The sequence below is a fragment of the Ranitomeya imitator genome, chromosome 10 (assembly GCF_032444005.1).
Source record: "Ranitomeya imitator isolate aRanImi1 chromosome 10, aRanImi1.pri, whole genome shotgun sequence".
In the NCBI taxonomy this organism is placed as follows: Eukaryota; Metazoa; Chordata; class Amphibia; order Anura; family Dendrobatidae; genus Ranitomeya; species Ranitomeya imitator.
The window spans coordinates 124,057,816-124,077,622 of NC_091291.1; the positions used below are offsets into that span (position 1 = coordinate 124,057,816).

Genomic DNA, 19,807 nt, shown 5'->3' on the forward strand with positions numbered 1-19,807 from the left:
AATCCTTCTGACCAGTTTCTGTTAAGACTTGCCAAATTTGGCTATATAAAAAAAACAAAACAAAAAAAAAAACGCTTTTAAGTGAGTCTCACCGGAGTCCCAGAATAACAATCTTCTTATATAATCTAATAATTGAATAACCCATTTAGCCTTGGGAGCGCTCCAATAATAACGCGCGTTTGTTGGCGTTCCCCAGTTCGGCGCAGTTGCCCTGTAGACTATTATCGCACTATAAGATCTTGCGCTCCACCATGATAGATAAATTAAAGGCTTATATAAAGCGAACAATAGTGATCTTGTCATTATTGCCTACCGATGGCATGTGCTGTCATAAGTAGAGTAAACATAGATATGATAAATATAATTATGCCGGGAGCCTCTTCATAAAGGCAAGCACATCTGTCTCAAGAGAAAAAAAGCTGGTTTGATATTAAAAAAAAATAAAATGCAATATTTCTGCTTTAATGCATAAAATCCCAAGTACACTGAAGAAATCAACAAATAAATCAATGAGGTCTTTGAAGGGGCCGAAGCATCTAGAATGTTATAAGCTTCGGAATGCCGTCCACCCATAGGAGAATGTTGGCGCCAAGCATGGAGATCGATGCTTGGAGCAGGTCCTATATATATATTTTTTTTTTCATTTATACGTTAATCCGATCCATTAAAGGTGCTGTGTGCATAGCAGGTATCAGTGGCGCCCTTTACAAGATCTATCAGTATGATCATATTTTACTGGGGGGGGCAGCTGGTTAATATACACGTACATTTACAGGGTCAATAGCAAATTTAGAAGCCTCCTCATTATCGTTATCAAAGTAATTATACAGTTAAAAAAAAGATCTTAATATTAATATTCTATACCGAGACTTTTACATTTAGTTCAGAACAAATTGGAGCTTTTATATAATGGGATTTATGACTTTTACAATCCTTGTTCATAAAGAAAGGAAACTGGAAATGAGTAACAGATACATTGCTACCAGCTATAAAGTTTAAGGGGAACCTATCCTTAGGTTTTACCCCCATAAGCCACTCTACTCCTGGACTGGGAGAGTATAGGGGGTGTTAACTTAGGCACCTAATGCATATTTCCAATGGCCATTAGTAGTCCATCCAGGTTTTCTTTTAAGCCAGTCCCCGGTTTACTGACTGATGAGGATGTGGATTTATACAGCATCCACGTATGATGAGAAAAGGAGGTTAGATTATACTCACCCAGGGGCGGTCCCGATGCGGTCCGGTCCGATGGACGTCGCAGTCCGGTCCGGGGCCTCCTATCTTCTTACGATGACGTCCTCTTCTTGTCTTCCTGCCGTGGCTCTGGCGCAGGCGTACTTTGTCTGCCCTGTTGAGGGCAGAGTAAAGTACTGCAGTGCGCAGGTGCTGGGCCTCTCTGACCTTTCCCGGCGCCTGCACACTGCAGTACTTTGCTCTGCCCTCAATAGGACAGACAAAGTACGCCTGCGCCGGAGCCGCAGCATGAAGACAAGAAGAGGATGTCATCGTAAGAAAATAGGAGGCCCCGGACCGGATAGCGACGCCCATCGGACCGGAGCGCAGCGGGACCGCCCCTGGGTGAGTATAATCTAACCTCTTTTTCTCATCTTTCCAGATACATCGAGGGCTTATCTATAGCATTCCAGAATACTGTAGATAAACCCCTGATGCCGGTGGGCTTAGCTCATCTTCGATTTTGGGGGTGACAGGTTCCCTTTAACATGGTTGTCCACTATTATGACAACCTCTTTTTTAAACCAAATGTTTGGACCTGATAAAATAATAAAGCCTATACTCACCTCCCATGCTGGCACCGTTTCCACGGTGTCGGCATTCGCTCTCCCCAGGGCTGTGAAGTGGTGTTGTGACACCAGCGCCCAATCGGCGCTGGCATCACTGTCTCCGCCTTTAAACAAAGAGAAAATTAAGAGGAAGTCCGGGCTGCAGCTGATCCCTGGCTTCCTCTTCACGTTCAGTTTGTCCAAAGGCGGAGACAGTGATGCCAGCGCTGATATCACATCGCCGCATATTTGGCTGAGTGTTGTGGTTCTATAAAACCAAAGTTTTATCAGCAGGATATTATCATTACTGGAAAAGGTGTCATCATGCCTCCCGGTCCAACAGCAGCCCCATTATGGAATAGCATCTTACTGTCAATGCATCGTGTACACAAAAAGCTGCCAGTCGTGTGGGTGGAGTTATACAGGGCTCAGCATTCAGAGCACTGCTAGATCTGCAACACCGAAAACAGGGATTGTATCACAACGACAGCATACAGACCAGTAAGTGACACATGGTTGGAATCGGTGTCAGTCCCTACGTCATGCTGCACACAGATTTCCTTTAATCACAGCGTGTGATAAATTCCAGGATCGTTCAGGATAAATACGGGACTGCTTTGCTCAACCGAAACTATACCACTTCTGCCCATGGGTTGTGCCTCTAACTGCAGTTTGTCCTCATTTATTTTGAGATTGCCAAAGTAAATATGGAAGAAAATCTCTTTTCATTTCAGAACGTTATTCCCCGAGGACCCCAACAGAAATTTATCAGCGCCAGAACCTGCGGCCCTGCGACGCTTCAGAACTTATAACTAATAAATGGAATATAAAACATACAATTAGCATGATATTGAAAAAGCTAATTGGAGAAGCTGCAGAAACAAACCCGACTTGTAATCCGTGGTTGCACATTATACTACAAGTCTTGATATATTGACAGAAAACTTCTCTGAATCAGGCAAGTTCAAGGAAGCAACACGTTTACCATCAGGCCAATAGTTCTTTGAATTCCCGGCACCATGAAGGCTTTGGTATCATTGGAGGTCATCACAAGAGAATGTTCTCCTGCAAACCTCAGTTGGCTAAATGGCTACTGGGATTCCTTCCACCCTGTTCTGAAGAGGCTCATGAACTGGCACTTGAGGTTGACTCACACTGCCAAAAATGTAATGACCTGCTGTTGAGTCAGACGGCCATTAAGCGATGACACATGAGAACTTCTAATGCTCGATCATTTCCAGCTCCGAAATATCTGCAGCTTCTGGAAAGACCCAACCTTTGCATGTCTTGGATGGCTTCGTATTTTCTGGCTCATGCGCCACCTCCCATCAGCTTTGCACGGATCTCTATGAAAAGCTCGTGTTCGGCTGATCTCATCTGTCATGGTCCTTAGGAACCTGAGCAGACTTAATCTTGCCACCGTGCACCACTCACCAACAATTAAGTGATTGGAGTGAGATCCTCTTATTGCACATGGCAGCATGAAAAGCCTGAGAAGATCAGAAGAGCAGACCTCTTAATTGTGCAGTGACCATGGTAAGGGGAACTTTACGTCACCTATTCTGGAGTATGATTCTACAAAGTCGGATCTTGGTCTCAATATAAATGCGAGTCACACTCTACAAAATAAGAACCATTAAAAAAAACGTAAATCTAAAAAGGACGCTTCCAAAACTTTCAGCACAATGTGTATTCTGTCATACTAATCCCTTGGGGAAAAAAAAAAAGCTAATTGAAGCAACTATGCTTCGCTAGTTATGTCCTCCTTTATCTGAACATACACTGTAGATAGCTGTCAACTGCATGCGTGTTCAGCTGTCAACTGTTCCTCCCAACCCGTTCATGTACCTGCACACTGTAAAGAAGCTCCGTCAGTGGTCGCTGGCAGCTCTAAAATGGCTACCACAGACAGTTCTTCCAACATAGATCAAACAAATGTCAGTCAGACATCAAATATACAATTGCCTAATGTAAATGGCCAGCTCAAATTTTCTTCTTTTCATAACTGGCTACTCCTGAATGTACAACTCTGAAAAAAAGATGCACAAAAATTGAAAAAAAATATTTGAGCAATTCCTCCCTAAACTCTCCTTTGTATTCTGTTATTACAATTCAAACTGAGAAATATAAAAAAAAATGTTCTGTGTGTGTCTCAGAAAAGTCCTGTGTTCATCCTCACTGCCGTGTGCGTGGCTGTAAGACAACTAGCTGGAGTGACTAGCAGCTGTAAGACAACTAGATGCAGCGACTAGCAGCTGTAAGACAACTAGCTGCAGCGACTAGTGGCCGTATGACAACTAGCTGCAGCGACTAGCGGCTCTAAGACAACTAGCTGCAGCGACTAGCGGCTGTAAGACAACTAGCTGCAGCGACTAGCGGCTGTAAGACAACTAGCTGCAGCGACTAGTGGCTGTAAGACAACTAGCTGCAGCGACTAGCGGCTCTAAGACAACTAGCTGCAGCGACTAGCGGCTGTAAGACAACTAGCTGCAGCGACTAGCGGCTGTAAGACAACTAGCTGCAGCGACTAGTGGCTGTAAGACAACTAGCTGCAGCGACTAGCGGCTCTAAGACAACTAGCTGCAGCGACTAGCGGCTTTAAGACAACTAGCTGCAGTGACTAGCAGCTGTAAGACAACTAGCTGCAGCGACTAGCGGAAGTAAGACAACAAGCTACCGCAGGAGTCTCTCCTGCATCTGCCCAACCATCTGAACCAAAAAATAAAATTTAGGCCGCCAGCAGCCACCTCTAGGAGGAGGTCAATATTTTATTGCATACCATCAATACACGGAGCTCGGTAATACGGTAATAACACAGCATGCAGCAATCAAACAAGCTCCGCATCAGGAAAATGGAGCTCAAAACAGTTCTAAATGTATATTTTCGATCTACGTATAACACAATGATGAAAAGTGCATTTTTTTTCTTTTTTTTTTCTTTTTTTTAAAACTACAAACACGAATTTTGAAGGAAGGAAGGAAAGTAGTTTTGCATCGGAGAATATAAGCTGACGTGCTGCCGATCATCGGCTCCGGTTCCTTAATTTACGAGAACTTGCATTCTGTGCTTTGTGTGTTACAACGCTTCGCCAAACCAAGAAGCTCAATTGTCCTCCTATTATATTACTGGCAGCTTTGCGGAGGAATGGATTCAGGAGCGGCAATATAGGCACTTTAGTGAGATATGATGATTGCTAGGTAAACCATCTGTGTTAGGAATATGCACCGCTTTCTGTATACTGTAGATTTGGCTTCATAAAAGGCAGTTACAGGCAATCAGGTGAGGTCATAAAATATAACAAATGAGCAATCTGCGCACCACAAATATCCTGGCCTATCAATGAGTCAGTCTGCAAAAAGCCATAAAGTCAGGGCAGTGACTAACAGACAATATTTAAGGATGAAATGTTGGTACGGAGCATGAAAATCCAACGCTCGGTATTTTATTTTGTTCTTAGTGTTAATGGAAAAAGGGAATTATTTTTTATCTTTTTTTTTGCAAAATGATGTCAGACACTTATTTTACTCCTCTGGGAGAAGTGATGATGCCAGATATAGTAAAGCTCAATAGTGGTGGGCGATGGGGCCGATTAGCTCCAAGATCCTGGTTAATAAGAACCAATTCTCATTGTTCACAGCAGATGCTGTAAATTCTCTTACTACTGTTATCTTAGCGGCTTCATGGTTTTACAGGCTGCAAAAGCTCTACGCAAAAAAACACAACAACCCCCGTAAAATATAGTGAAATTTGTCCATTTGAACGCTAAAAAAAATTACTTATTTTATCAAATTGGTTCCACTAATTTTAGCGCATAGCCCCTAACACTTGTAAATAGAAATTGGAGTGGCTAAAAAAAAAAAAAAATAGACACTGGCCCCCGATTCATCAAAGTGATTATGCCAGAATTCTGCCATCACTGCTGGGGTGGGACAGGAGGCGGGCAGGAGTCATGTCGGGGGCAGGACAGGAGGGCATGGAGGTGGTGGGAAAGGAGACATGGTGGAGCCAGACATGAGGCACTGCTAGAGCAGGACTGTTACAGAACCCCGAGCACCAAGAATATGTTATGCAGTATATATTATGTATAATAGGTTCCATGTGAAATGCATCAGTCCACAGGCTGCGCCCCTGGGCAGAGAGGACACGATATCCCCCTTCTGTCCTCCCCCACCTTTGTAATTCCCACAGTAAATATCAGCAGGCTCCGGCCCCCTGTGGCTATTGTAATGTATGTCTGGCCTGCTTTTTCTATTGGCCTGCCCTGTGTATCTGTGTTATATATTCTGTGTGCTGTGAATAAAGTGTGTTCTTTTAGACTGGAAATACGTGGAGTAGCAGTCAGCTTTTATATGCTCTCACGTAATCAAGGAATTTCAGCCAGTGTCCTTCATTCAGAATCCAGCAAAAGCAGAGTGGACCTCCTGAAACACGGGGTGGTACTGAAAGTGGTACCCCAGCTTGGTAGACCCCGTTACAAGGACATGAGGCAAAGCTAGAGCAGGACAGGAGGCAAAGCTAGAGCAAGACAAGAGGAACTGCTAGAGCAGGACAGAAGGCAAAGCTGAAGCAGGACAGCAGGAACTGCTAGAGCAGGAAACAAGGCAAAACTAGAGCAGGACACGAGGCAATGATAGAGCAGGACAGGAGGAATTGCTAGAGAAGGACAGCAGGAACTGCTAGAGCAGGACACGCGGCAAAGCTAGAGCAGGACACGAGGCAATGATAGAGCAGGACACGAGGCAATGATAGAGCAGGACACGAGGCAATGATAGAGCAGGACACGAGGCAATGATAGAGCAGGACACGAGGCAATGATAGAGCAGGACACAAGGCAAAGCTAAATCAGGACACGGGGCAATGCTAGAGCAGGACAGGAGGCAAAGCTAGAGCAGGACAGGAGGCAAAGCTAGAGCAGGACACGAGGCAAAGCTAGAGCAGGACACGAGGCAAAGCTAGAGCAGGACACGAGGCAAAGCTAGAGCAGGACAGGAGGCAAAGCTAGAGCAGGACAGGAGGCAAAGCTAGAGCAGGACAGGAGGCAAAGCTAGAGCAGGACAGGAGGCAAAGCTAGAGCAGAACACGAGGCAAAGCTAGAGCAGGACACGAGGCAAAGCTAGAGCAGGACACGAGGCAAAGCTAGAACAGGACACGAGGCAAAGCTAGAACAGGACACGAGGCAAAGCTAGAGCAGGACATGAGGCAAAGCTAGAGCAGGACATGAGGCAAAGCTAGAGCAGGACAGGAGGCAACACTAGAGCAGGACATGAGGCAACACTAGAGCAGGACATGAGGCAAAGCTAGAGCAGGACAGGAGGCAACACTAGAGCAGGACATGAGGCAACACTAGAGCAGGACACGAGGCACTGCTATAGCAGGACACGAGGCAATGCTAGAGCAGGACAGGAGCCATGGCGGTGGGACAGGAGGCACAGTGGAGGAGGTACAGGAGGCATAGTGGGAGAGACACAGGAGGAACTGTTGGGGCGGGACAGGAGGCATAGTGGTGGTGAGACAGAAGGCATGGCCAGGGTGGAACAGAAGAAACAGCGGGGCATGATGCCACAGCTCATTTAATTCATGACAAGCTGAGGCTTTCGTTACACTAGAAATCTTACTCCGGTCATTGACTGGACTAAGATTTGTGGCACATGGAGGCGCAGGCCACTTATTAGGAGCTTCACTTCTTAAGGAACATTAGAATCCAACGGCCACCTTAATAAGACCGGCGAGAACAACACTGAACTTGATTAATTGGGCCTGAGATTCAAATGCAGAACAGGGGAAGGACCATATATTAAAAATGCAGAGGAGCAAGAACACAAGAAATAAAGCGCTAGATTCAAGAGAACAGAGGCATTTACAGCAGATTAAAAAAAAATATATAATAACATACTGTATTTATGGCAGAATATGGATGTGTCTTAATTTAGAAAGAGGATTTCTTCAATCAGATTCTGTAAGAATAGCGTCATGCTTTATCAGGAGATGTTTATAGAGAGCTATTTTCTCAGGGGAAGTATACGGTGCCGAGGCACATAGAGCAGTAGAGTCCTGTGCAAGTTTCCCAAAATGAACCGACCCAACATGATATTCCAACAATGAAATGCTACTTTCCTAGCCACGAGAAATCGCCAAGGCACTTTAAGGGTTACGATCCTTTAATTATAGCAGAGAAGCAAGAACTGCGGCATAAAATATTCAGTTCTAATGCATCGCTTGTTCATAACTGGCTTAGCTTAACTGGCGATGATTAATCAATTATTTACTTAGGGTAGACCATTTCGCTGTCATATAAATTACATTTAATACCGACCCATTACTCTCCATTATGAATATGCAGCCACATCTTCCTGCTTTGCTGGTGACAGGCATTAATATAAATATATGTATATATGAAAGGCATAGGGTGGCATTCTCACACCGCTTTTGTTCCCTTTTCCAGGGAAAATTACACGGTGGGGAAAAAAAAGGCATATTCTCTCCTGCCAATCATGACATAAATGGGTCAACGCGTCGGCTGTTAAAGAGCTCGTACACACTTCATCGTTCGCTGCGGAAGGTGCAGCTTAAACCATTTCAGGCGATGAAGGCTGTGCTTTAAGTGGGTTAAGCCACGTTGTAAAAAAAAAAAAAAAAGGGAAAAAAAAGTCTGCAAGCGTCCTATATAGGTCAGCAGGCTGCACGCGGAGGGGCTGTGGCCGGCCGGATACAATCTAAGCCATTGCAGTGCGGGAATGGATCGTATGCATTTACCGAGAAGATCAAGAAACTGCATTAACAGCAATTCCTTAATATGTTATCAAATGAATCGCTTCCATTAGTAGTGGCAGGAGTGACGTGAATGTAGAGCAGCCGGGGGAATATAAATTACATTTGCAGGCTGGAGACTCAGGCGCGGCTCACAAGCCGATCGCATGCAGCACGTGCCGATTGCCAAAGCTTTATTTTTAGAGGAAATATTCATAAAACGGTTTCTAGAAATGTGCGAAAGGCAACTGCTTTTATTCAATCAAGATCTTCGTTTATTAACATTTTTGGTCCTTTCTGTGCTGGTTTCCACATCATATTGGGGGCTGCAAAATTCTTGTGTTTGGCTCCAGCCAACGTGCAGAGACGATCACAAAGAAGTGACACCTTGATCGCTGCGCTCTTACGGAAACATTGTCGGAACAACAATAAAGCTACAACTACGATCCAATACGAATCAGAGAAAAACAAAGCACGGCATGTTCCATTGCAGGGTGTATGTGCAAAGGAGTTCTCCCCCAGAATCTTAGGGAAGACTATCTCCATACACAAGAGTCCCTACAACTCCACAGTCGGAGGCTGGAGAGGCTCCAATTGCACCTGTACGGTCTTCCCGCTTCACATTAGACCTCGAATGGAATCAGATGCAAAATGTTGCAATACAAAACTAAATACATTAATACAAAGATCAAAATAAATTATAATGTACTACATTAGAGTAGACCTAATGAGACTGGTGTACTAACTTTCACAATCCAAGTCAGAATGGCTTTATAATCCTTTTAAACAGTTTAAACTCAATCTCCAGCCACCTAGCTTAACGGACTGAATTTCCACCCATCTGGCATGTTTAACAGTTTCTCAGTGCTGAATCTCCATACACCAACCCTGATAGCACCTCAGTGCCCCTCCTCCCTGCTGCTGAATCTCCGCCCACCTAGCCTGAATTACAAGCTCTTCAGTGTCCCTCCCTCCTGCTACAACAGAATCTCCTCCTACCGAGCCTGAGTGACAGCTTCTTAGTGGTCCTCTTCTATGCTGACTCTCACCCACCAAGCCTGACAAATTCCTCAGTGCCCCTCCTCCCTGCTGCTGCTGAATCTCCACCCACCTAGCCTGAATTACAAGCTCCTCAGTGTCCTTCCCTCCTGCTACAACAGAATCTCCTCCTACCGAGCCTGAGTGACAGCTTCTCAGTGGTCCTCTTCTATGCTGACTCTCACCCACCAAGCCTGACAAATTCCTCAGTGCCCCTCCTCCCTGCTGCTGCTGAATCTCTGCCCACCTAGACTGAATTACAAGCTCCTCAGTGTCCCTCCCTCCTGCTACAACTGAATCTCCTACCGAGCCTGAGTGACAGCTGCTCAGTGGTCCTCTTCTATGCTGACTCTCACCCACCAAGCCTGACAAATTCCTCAGTGTCCCTCCTCCCTGCTGCTATTTAAGCTCTTCCCACCTAGCCTAATTGACAAGTTACTAAGTATTCCACAACTCTGCTGCTGCATATTCTCCCTCCTAGCCTTAATGACAAGCTCTTCAGTGTCCTCCTTCTCTGCTGCTGCAGAATCTTCTTCCTCCTAGGCTCACTCCTCACTGCTGTTACATGTCCTCCGACCTAGTCTGATCAACAACCTGTTTAGTGTCCTCCTTAGAGCTGTTGCTATATCTCCTGCTATCTAGACCTAATATATCAAGCTTTTTAGTGCCCTCCTCATTGCCGCTGCTGAATCTCTTTACATCCACTGTTTGACAAGCTCCTCAATGTCCTCCTCACTGCTGCTGCATCTCTTCCAATTTAGCTTGATCAACAAGTTTCTTAGTGTCCTTTATACTGCTGCTGCTTTATCTCCTGCCATCTAGACTGAATATTACCTCCTCAGTGTCCTCCTCACTGCTGCTGTTGAATCTCCCCCCCCCACCTATCCTGACTGATAAGACCCTCAGTGCCCCTCCTCCCTGCTGCTGAATTTCCTTGCTGTTGCGTTAGTATGTGGTTTCCATTCTGGTGGCAGATCTGCTCTAAATCACATTCAGATTAGTTGCATATTTTCTGATTGGTCACAAAATCCTGTGAGAGATGCAGACTTTGCCAAGCATTTGCCCGTAGGATCATAGACCAATGTTGTACATCTGTCCATTTACATCAAAAAGAATATAGGTCTAGTACACTTCCCTCAACATGGTCCATAACCATGGTGCAATCATAGCACAAGTCATAAATTCATTCTCTCGTTGTGTTGCACAGTCGCAAATGTGATAAGATTTATGTTCAAAATTGAACCTACATTCCCCCCTCTTTAAATAAATGAATATAATAAATAATGTAGATGAACTGTATTCATTCACTATATGTGCTTCCGAGATGAATTACCAACTTATAACATCATATACATTCATAAGCTGCTCTTAGGACAATTCTTGCTGGAAGGGATCGCAACTATAATTGCAGCTATACATCCAGGAGAAAACATAAGAACTCAATCAGCAAACAAAATACCGACATACTGCAGAAAAACTGTGTTATAGGCGAGATGAATTTTTATTTAAAAACATGAAATTAAAATAAAATGTAAAAAATGCTCTTAGATATAAACAAGCATTATATTTCTTACCTTAAATTTGCCAAGAATATTTTCCACACGTAGAAGACAAGGGAAGAGGAGGCAAAGAGAGAGGGAAACAAAAAAAAAAACGTATCACTGTTTGTTATTTATTGCAACTTAACTATACCTGTGAGAAAATGTTTTAGGCAGGTGTAGGGAATATGTTCAAACTAAGAATCCAGTAAAAAATTAAAAGTGTTAATTAACCCCTTCATGATTCAGCCTATTTTGACCCTAATGACCTTGCCATTTTTTGCAATTCTGACCAGTGTCCCTTTATGACGTAATAACTCAGGAACGCTTCAACGGATCCTAGCGATTCTGAGATTGTTTTTTCGTGACATATTGGGCTTCATGTTAGTGGTAAATTTAGGTTGATAATTTTTGCGTTTATTTGTGCAAAAAAATGGAAATTTGGCAAAAATTTCGCAATTTTCTAATTTTTAATTTTTTTTTGTTAAACCAGAGTTATGTGCCACAAAATGGTTAATAAATAGCATTTTCCACATGTCTACTTCACATCAGTAAAATTTTGGAAACAAACATTTTTTTTCTAGCAAGTAATAAGGGTTAAAATTTGACCAGCGTTTTCTCATTTTTACAACAAAATTTACAAAACCATTTTTTTTTAGGGACCACCTCAGATTTGAAGTTATTTTGAGGGGTCTATATGGCTGAAAATACCCAAAAGAGACACCATTCTAAAAACTGGACCCCTCAAGGTGCTCAAAACCACATTTAAGCAGTTTATTAACCCTTCAGGTGCTTCACAGCAGCAGAAGCAACATGGAAGGAAAAAATGAACATTTAACTTTTTAGTCACAAAAATGATTTTTAGCAACAATTTTTTTTTTTTTCCCCAAGGGTAAAAAAAGAAACTGGACCCCGACGGTTATTTAACAATTTGCCCCTGAGTATGCTGATACCCCATATGTGGGGGGGAACCACTGTTTGGACGCACAGCAGGGCTCGGAAGGGAAGGAGCGCCATTTGACTTTTTGAATGAAAAATTGGCTCCAATCTCTAGCGGACACCATGTCGCATTTGGAGAGCCCCTGTGTGCCTAAATATTGGAGCTCCCCCAAAAGTGACCCCATTTTGGAAACTTGACCTCCCAAGGAACTTATCTAGATATGTGGTGAGCACTTTGAACCCCCAAGTGCTTCACAGAAATTTATAACGCTGAGCCGTGAAAATAAAAAATAATTTTTCTTTCCTCAAAAATAATTTTTTAGCAAGCCATTTTTTATTTTCAAAAGGGCAACAGGAGAAATTGGACCCCAATAGTTGTTGTCCAGTTTGTCCTGAGTATGCGGATACCCCATATGTGGGGGTAAACCACTGTTTGGGCACACGTCGGGGCTCGGAAGGGAAGTAGTGACGTTTTGAAATGCAGACCTTGATGGAATGGTCTGCGGGTGTCACGTTGCGTTTGCAGAGCCCCTGATGTGCCTAAACAGTAGAAACCCCCAACAAGAGACCCCTTGTTGGAAACTAGATCCCCCCAAGGAACTTATCTAGATGTGTGGTGAGCACTTTGAACCCCCAAGTGCTTCACAGAATTTTATAACGCAGAGCCGTGAAAATAAAAAAATATTTTTTTTCCCACAAAAATAATTTTTTAGCTCCCTTTTTTTTTATTTTCCCAAGGGTAACTGGAGAAATTAGACCCCCAAAGTTGTTGTGCAATTTTTCCTGAGTACGTTTATGCCCCGTATGTTTGGGTAAACCACAGTTTGGGCGCACGTCGGGGCTCGGAAGGGAGGGAGCATTATTTGACTTTTTGAACGCAAGATTGGCTGGAATCAATGGTGGCGCCATGTCGCGTTTGGAGACCCCTGATGTGCCTAAACAGTGGAAACCCCTCAATTCTAACTCCAACACTAACCCCAACACACCCCTAACCCTAATCCCAACTCTAGCCATAACCCTAATCACAATCTTGACCCCAACACACCCCTAACCTTAATCCCAACCCTAACCCCAACACATCCCTAACACTAATCCCAAACCTAACCACAACCCTAATTCCAACCCTAATTCCAACCCTAACCATAACCCTAACCACAAGCCTAACCCTAACCCCAACACACCCCTAACCCTAATCTTAACCCTATTTCCAACCCTAACTCTAATTCCAACCCTAAGGCTATGTTGCCCATGTTGCGGATTCATGTGAGGATTTTTCCGCACCATTTTTGAAAAATCCGCAGGTAAAATGCACTGCGCTTTACCCGCGGATTTACCGCTAATTTCCAGTGTTTTTTGTGCGGATTTAATCTGCAGATTCCTATTGAGAAACGGGTGTAAAACGCTGCGGAATCCGCACAAAGAATTGACATGCTGCGGAAAATACAACGCAGCGTTTCCACGCGGTATTTTTCTGCACCATGGGCACAGCAGATTTGGTTTTCCATAGGTTCACATGGTACTGTAAACGTGATGGAAAACTGCAACGAATCCGCAGCAGCCAAGCCGCTGCGGATCCACAGCAAAGTCTGCACCATGTGCACATAGCCTAATTTTAACCCTAACCCTAATTGCAACCCTAACCTAAATTCTAACCCTAATTGCAACCCTAACCCTAGTTCTAACCCTAACCCTAGTGGAAAAATAAAAGTAAATATATTTTCTTTATTTCATTATTTTTCCTACCTATGGGGGTCATAAGGGGGGGTTTATTAACTATTTTTTTTTTTATTTTGATCACTGTGATAGAAACTATCACAGTGATCAAAATGTACCTGGAATGAATCTGCCAGCCGGCAGATTCGGCGGGCGCTCTGAGCATGCGCCCGCCATTTTGGAAGATGGCGGCGCCCATGGAGAAGATGGATGGACACTGGGAGGGACACCGGAGCTCGGTAGGTAAGTGGGGTTGAGATCGGACCACGGGGGGAGCGGACGGGAGGACGGAGGGGAGCGGAGGACAGCAGAGGACAGGATGGAGGACAGAGGGGAGATCGGTGGCGGTGGCAGATCGCGGTCTCCAGCCATGGCCGATGATATTGCAGCATCAGCCATGGCTGGATTGTAATATTTAACCAATTTTCATTGGTTAAATATTACGATTGATCTGATTGAAAGTGAAGCAGTCACTTTCAACAGCGAATCAGAGCGATCGTAGCCACGGGTGCGCGAAGCCACCCCCCCTGGGCTCAAGTACAACTCCTCCTGTACCTGCAGAGTGGGTGAAATTACATTTAACCCTTTCACCCGACCTGCAGGAACGTGATCATTCTGTGACACAGCATATGCATCACAGGTCGGATTGGCACCAAATTTCATGACGCATACACTGTGTCACAGGTTGGGAAGTTTATGTTTTATCAAGTAACAAAAGAGTAATCTAAATCCCACCAATATCTGGTGTGACCACTAAGCTGTTTATATATAATCACGGCCATAGCAGAATACAGCTGATTGTGCCAGATTTCGGACCCACCCACCGATCTGATATTGTTGACCCATACTGATGCCTACTACGCTATAGATAGAGGCTGGCTGAACAATGGCTCACACAATTACTCGGCAAACTCTTCAACACACAGGAGCTCTTGCTCGGTAGACCGATCCCACCTTTTCTATGAGAGAGCTGCTGCCAAATATCTCTGGCGGAGGTTTATTTGTGGAGAACAGAACGATTGGCGGTCTGAAATCAGACATGTCAGATGCCTATCATTCCTTGCAATCATCTGTCGGTTAGACTGTCGGCAAACGTTAGTCTATATGGGGTTCATTAGTACATGTAGATCATCAATATACAAAGCCTGGACAACCTTGTTAATGCGAATATTAACCTTGCAGGATATCAAACACATTACATACAGCATTGCTATTACTACAATATTTATATTTATTCCTTTAAATTATAGAATATAAGAATGACAAAAATAAAAAAAGCAGAGCGCTCACTATTTACCAGCAACCAATACTAGTAATTGTTTCCTTCCTTCCCTTCTTGTTTCCATGAACATGCTGCAGAGACTCCGGATCCTCATAAATTTACTGTAACGATTAAGACTATCCATGATGACACCGCAGATGCCAGGAACACCGGCACCTGCTCAGCCAGGTCAACAGCTAATTACAACCTGATAATCCATATATAACCAACATCTAGACTTCTCAATGGAAAATATATCTCACTTATAAGATTTTGTTCTTTGTAGTCCCAACGATAACTAATTCTGAAAGGGGTAAATTCAGCTTCTTTTGCTTACATGAAAATTCCAGGCTGGCAATCAGCTGTTTGGTGTGAATCTGATAAATCCATAAACGATTGGCTGTTATCACTAGTACACTTGTCAGCCACTCCCCTCAGTGCTCGCATTAGTTTGCCACTCCCCTCAGTGCGCGCACTCGTCAGCCACTCCCCTCAGTGCGCGCACTCATCAGCCACTCCCCTCAGTGCGCGCACTCGTCAGCCACTCCCCTCAGTGCGCGCACTCGTCAGCCACTCCCCTCAGTGCGCGCACTCGTCAGCCACTCCCCTCAGTGCACACATTTTTCAGCCACTCCCCTCAGTGCGCGCACTCGTCAGCCACTCCCCTCAGTGCACACACTCTTGAGCCACTCCCCTCAGTGCGCGCACTCATCAGCCACTCCCCTCAGTGCACACTCTTGAGCCACTCCCCTCAGTGCGCACGCTTGAGCCACTCCCCTCAGCGTGCGCACTCGTCAGCCACTCCCCTCAGTGCGCGCACTCATCAGCCACTCCCCTCAGTGCGCGCACTCGTCAGCCACTCCCCTCAGTGCGCGCACTCGTCAGCCACTCCCCTCAGTGCGCGCACTCGTCAGCCACTCCCCTCAGTGCACACATTTTTCAGCCACTCCCCTCAGTGCGCGCACTCGTCAGCCACTCCCCTCAGTGCACACACTCTTGAGCCACTCCCCTCAGTGCGCGCACTCATCAGCCACTCCCCTCAGTGCACACTCTTGAGCCACTCCCCTCAGTGCGCACGCTTGAGCCACTCCCCTCAGCGTGCGCACTCGTCAGCCACTCCCCTCGGTGTGCGCACACTTGTCTGCCACTCCCTTCAGCTTGCACACTTGTATACCACTATCCTTATTACAATGATTGCTGACCCATTGAATAGTCCAAAATATGCTTTTGAAATAGAACAAGTCTTTATTCACACATCAGTATTTTTGATCAGTAGTCCTATGCCAAAACCAGGAAAGTCCCGAAACTCAGAGCAGGTGTCAATCTTTCAATTAGAATTTTTCACAGTAAGTTGTGCTCCTGGTTTTGTCTTACAAAACCTGATGCAAAATACTGATCAAAAACTGATCCCGAAGGCTGATTCTGCTCCACAAAGACAATTTGGGTCTCATTCACATGTGGTATGATCCTATTATGGATGCATGGATTTAATATAATTTGAAAAATATGCATTAATTACATAATAATGTGAAGATTCTTTAAAGGGTTGTCCTCTTTTTCTTTTACTGGCCGTTGGCTTATGCTGCATGAAAACAAATGAACCATTGGTAATTTTCCTTTTCTAGAGCAAACAACTCCGTCTCTGCTCCATTGTTTGTTTAATCACATCACTTACTGCTCTTTTTAAAAGTGATAAAATGAGCAGAAAAGTAAGTTCAGCTTATTGGTTTGGCACTCCACAACTGTCCCACTTTTTCAGGTGTCCTCCTGGGACAATTATTTGAACACCCCAGCATTAATTCAATAAAATCAAATAGTTATTCGAACTATTGTAATTGCTATTTCATATTGCCGAGTTGAGCTAGACCCATGGCTGCCAGACAACCAAGAGTTTGACCAAAAAGTCCTGTTGTCATTTTAAGTCAATGTCATCTATATGATTTCTATAACTCCTCTTTATCCATCTATGGATCATCTTGTGTTGTCCTCTTTCTCTAACACCCATAATTGTTCTTTCCCATGACTAGTGTCTGCTCATCAGCCTGACGTAAGATCTCCTCGCTCCTATCATGTGCCTTCTAAGTTGAGTAATAGGTTTGCAAATGCACAAAAAAGTTTTAAAATGCAAAATATATTTTCCCGTTTCTCTGGTACCGATACAACTATGACCAATTTAGCAATTTACCAATTTCCGAGCAGGAAAGATTTACGATATAAAGATCATGGTTGTGCATACTTATCAATACAGTCTTTAAACCGTTCCACATGGATGGGTCACCCAATTAGTCTACCATTCAGCTCTTTCTTTAGTATCTCCTCCTTTTTTAGTGTAACAGAATCGTAAATTAATCATGTCGGGAGTTGACTTGGCACTAAACGGGTTACCATATATAAAATGTAACCCATTTCTTGACGACGTGGTCAAGTTATCAACACATCAAAAAAAAAAAGTATGGAAACCGAGCCCCAAACCTATACACTAAAGCTAAGTTCACAACCAACTCCTACCCGGGGAAAATAATTGCTTCTGTCCAGTCCACTGGGTCTGAGCACCGGTATATCAGTGCACAAACACTAAATCTTGACTCAAAGGTCAGCCCGACACCAAGGCACTCATTTCCTCTTCTAGATTTGCCACCTTGGGAAGAAGATGCTCTTAATGAAGCGTGGAAGAATGATACACAGTAAAAAGCACTGAAAAAAAACAATAATTTATAGGGGGGACGTGAAGATCTTCCACTCCCCCTTGTTTAATATGCTGACTACGTTCCCGGTATGTGCACTGGAGGGACGAAGACAGATGTCTGCACCCCATAAAATTAGCATGTGTTTATTTCTGTGACGGCTTGGGCTGATCACATGGCCAGTCTATTAATCTAGATTCCTGCTGGTCCCTTCCTCTAATTACAAGCTTCCTGATTATTGCCTTTGGGCTCTCGGAACATGGAACAGCTGTAGTAACGGAATGTAACCAAGGAAGAGTCTAATCTAGACCCGCTCAGAGCAATCTATGCTTAGCAATGCTCATAAGAGTGTAATGCATCTACAATGACCACAAAAGTAATATCCCAAAATAAAAAAAAGTTATGAAAAAAAAAAAATTTGAGGGCTCGACGGATTCATTTATTATTTTTTTTTAATTATTGGATCACATTACGGCTATCCAGAGAAGAGGCTCTGGCTACCAAAGCATTCCTTTGCGCTGGTACAGTAGGACTTCTCCATGTGCCTATGCATTAAAACGCAGCTGTCACTAGGATAAATTATACCCTAGACAGCTGCGAAGTTTTTGGAATGTGGGATTTCATTCTAAAGCTCAGAAAGAAGTATAAAAACATATGCGATGTGACTGAAGTAACAATTACAGCGTAATTAATGGTGACGACCGCGCACTAGTCATAAGACGGAATAGAAAGACGAGTATAGTCATTTAAGGTCCAGACCAGTGAAAATAAAGAAAAACTCATATATGCATGAAGAGACTTAAATATGGGCTTTGTTTAACTGTTCCGTAATCAACGAATTTCTGAGGAAAAAGTGAGTAAAATGGTAAACAGAGGCCTCAAATGAATGGGCATCAATCTAACAACCCAACAAAGTGGTAGTTTTTATTCTGACTCCATAACTAAGCTGTGAGTATGGGGCTCCTCATACAACATTTCTATGGATGTGAGTAATGAACCAGTACTCACACAGGGAACTTTGTCCGATAGCTTGACTCAACTGCAGAGGCATGTGTGAATATTCCACTAAATGTTTATTCTCAGGCTGAATTATTGTATTATGCACAATAGTAACAGCATTAGCGGTTATTCTAACTCCATAACTAGACTGAGTACGGGGCTCCTTAGACAGTGCTTCTATGGATGTCTGCATTGATCCAGTACTCACACCAAGAACTTCATCAGATAGTGTCAACTCAACATTTGAGGTAGGTATCAAGTTGAAGATTCCAGAAGTTTATTCTCAGGCTGAATTCCTGTATTATGCACAATAGCAACAGCATTAGCGGTTATTCTAACTCCATAACTAGTGATCCAGTACTCACACCAAGAACTTCATCAGATAGTGTCAACTCAACATTAGAGGTAGGTATCAAGTTGAAGATTCCAGAAGTTTATTCTCAGGCTGAATTCCTGTATTATGCACAATAGCAACAGCATTAGCCGTTATTCTGACTCCATAACTATACTGAGTATGGGGGTCTCCTTAGACAGTGCTTCTATGGATGTCTGCATTGATCCAGTACTCACACCAAGAACTTCATCAGATAGCGTCAATTCAAAACCAGAGGTATGTAGCAAGATGAAGATTCCAGAAGTTTGTTCTCAGACTGAATTTCCGTATCATGCACAATAATAACAGCCGTAGCTGCAGCAGGTAAAAAAACAATTCTGAATAAGAAATGTACAGAGATGAATAATGAAAGATGGCTGACAAACACTAACTGGGGAAGAAGAGGCGGGTTTCATATATCAGAGCTGGATTACAGGGAGAAAGACAGGACAAATTGGTAAAAGGCAAACCTGATTGGATGGTAATAACACACTGACAATACAATACTGTATCATATCAAGCTGTGGGACGTGACAACTGCCCTTACAGCAGATCCAGAAGACCACATATGTATGAACAGGATTGCCTTCCTGAGTTATGAAGCTGGCCTGTGAGTCTAGTAGATAAGAGCTTTGCAGCGCTGGGGTCCTGGGTTCTAATCCCACCTTGGACAACATCTGCAAAGAGTTTGTATGTTCTCTCCGTGTTTGCGTGGGTTTCCTCCGGGTTCTCC

At 43.8% G+C, this 19,807-nt stretch overlaps 1 protein-coding gene and 1 long non-coding RNA gene across 5 annotated transcripts in view; both read right to left on the reverse strand.

Moving 5' to 3' along the window:
- NCAM1 (neural cell adhesion molecule 1) overlaps window positions 1-19,807 on the reverse strand; it is a 362,053-nt gene that overhangs the window by 158,504 nt on the left and 183,742 nt on the right. The window lies entirely within an intron of this gene.
- LOC138651400 (uncharacterized) overlaps window positions 11,032-19,807 on the reverse strand; it is a 76,607-nt gene continuing 67,831 nt past the window's right edge. Inside the window, exon 2 of the long non-coding RNA XR_011315478.1 lies at window positions 11,032-11,141. This is a non-coding gene — a long non-coding RNA (uncharacterized lncRNA). The remainder of the gene's footprint in view (window positions 11,142-19,807) is intronic.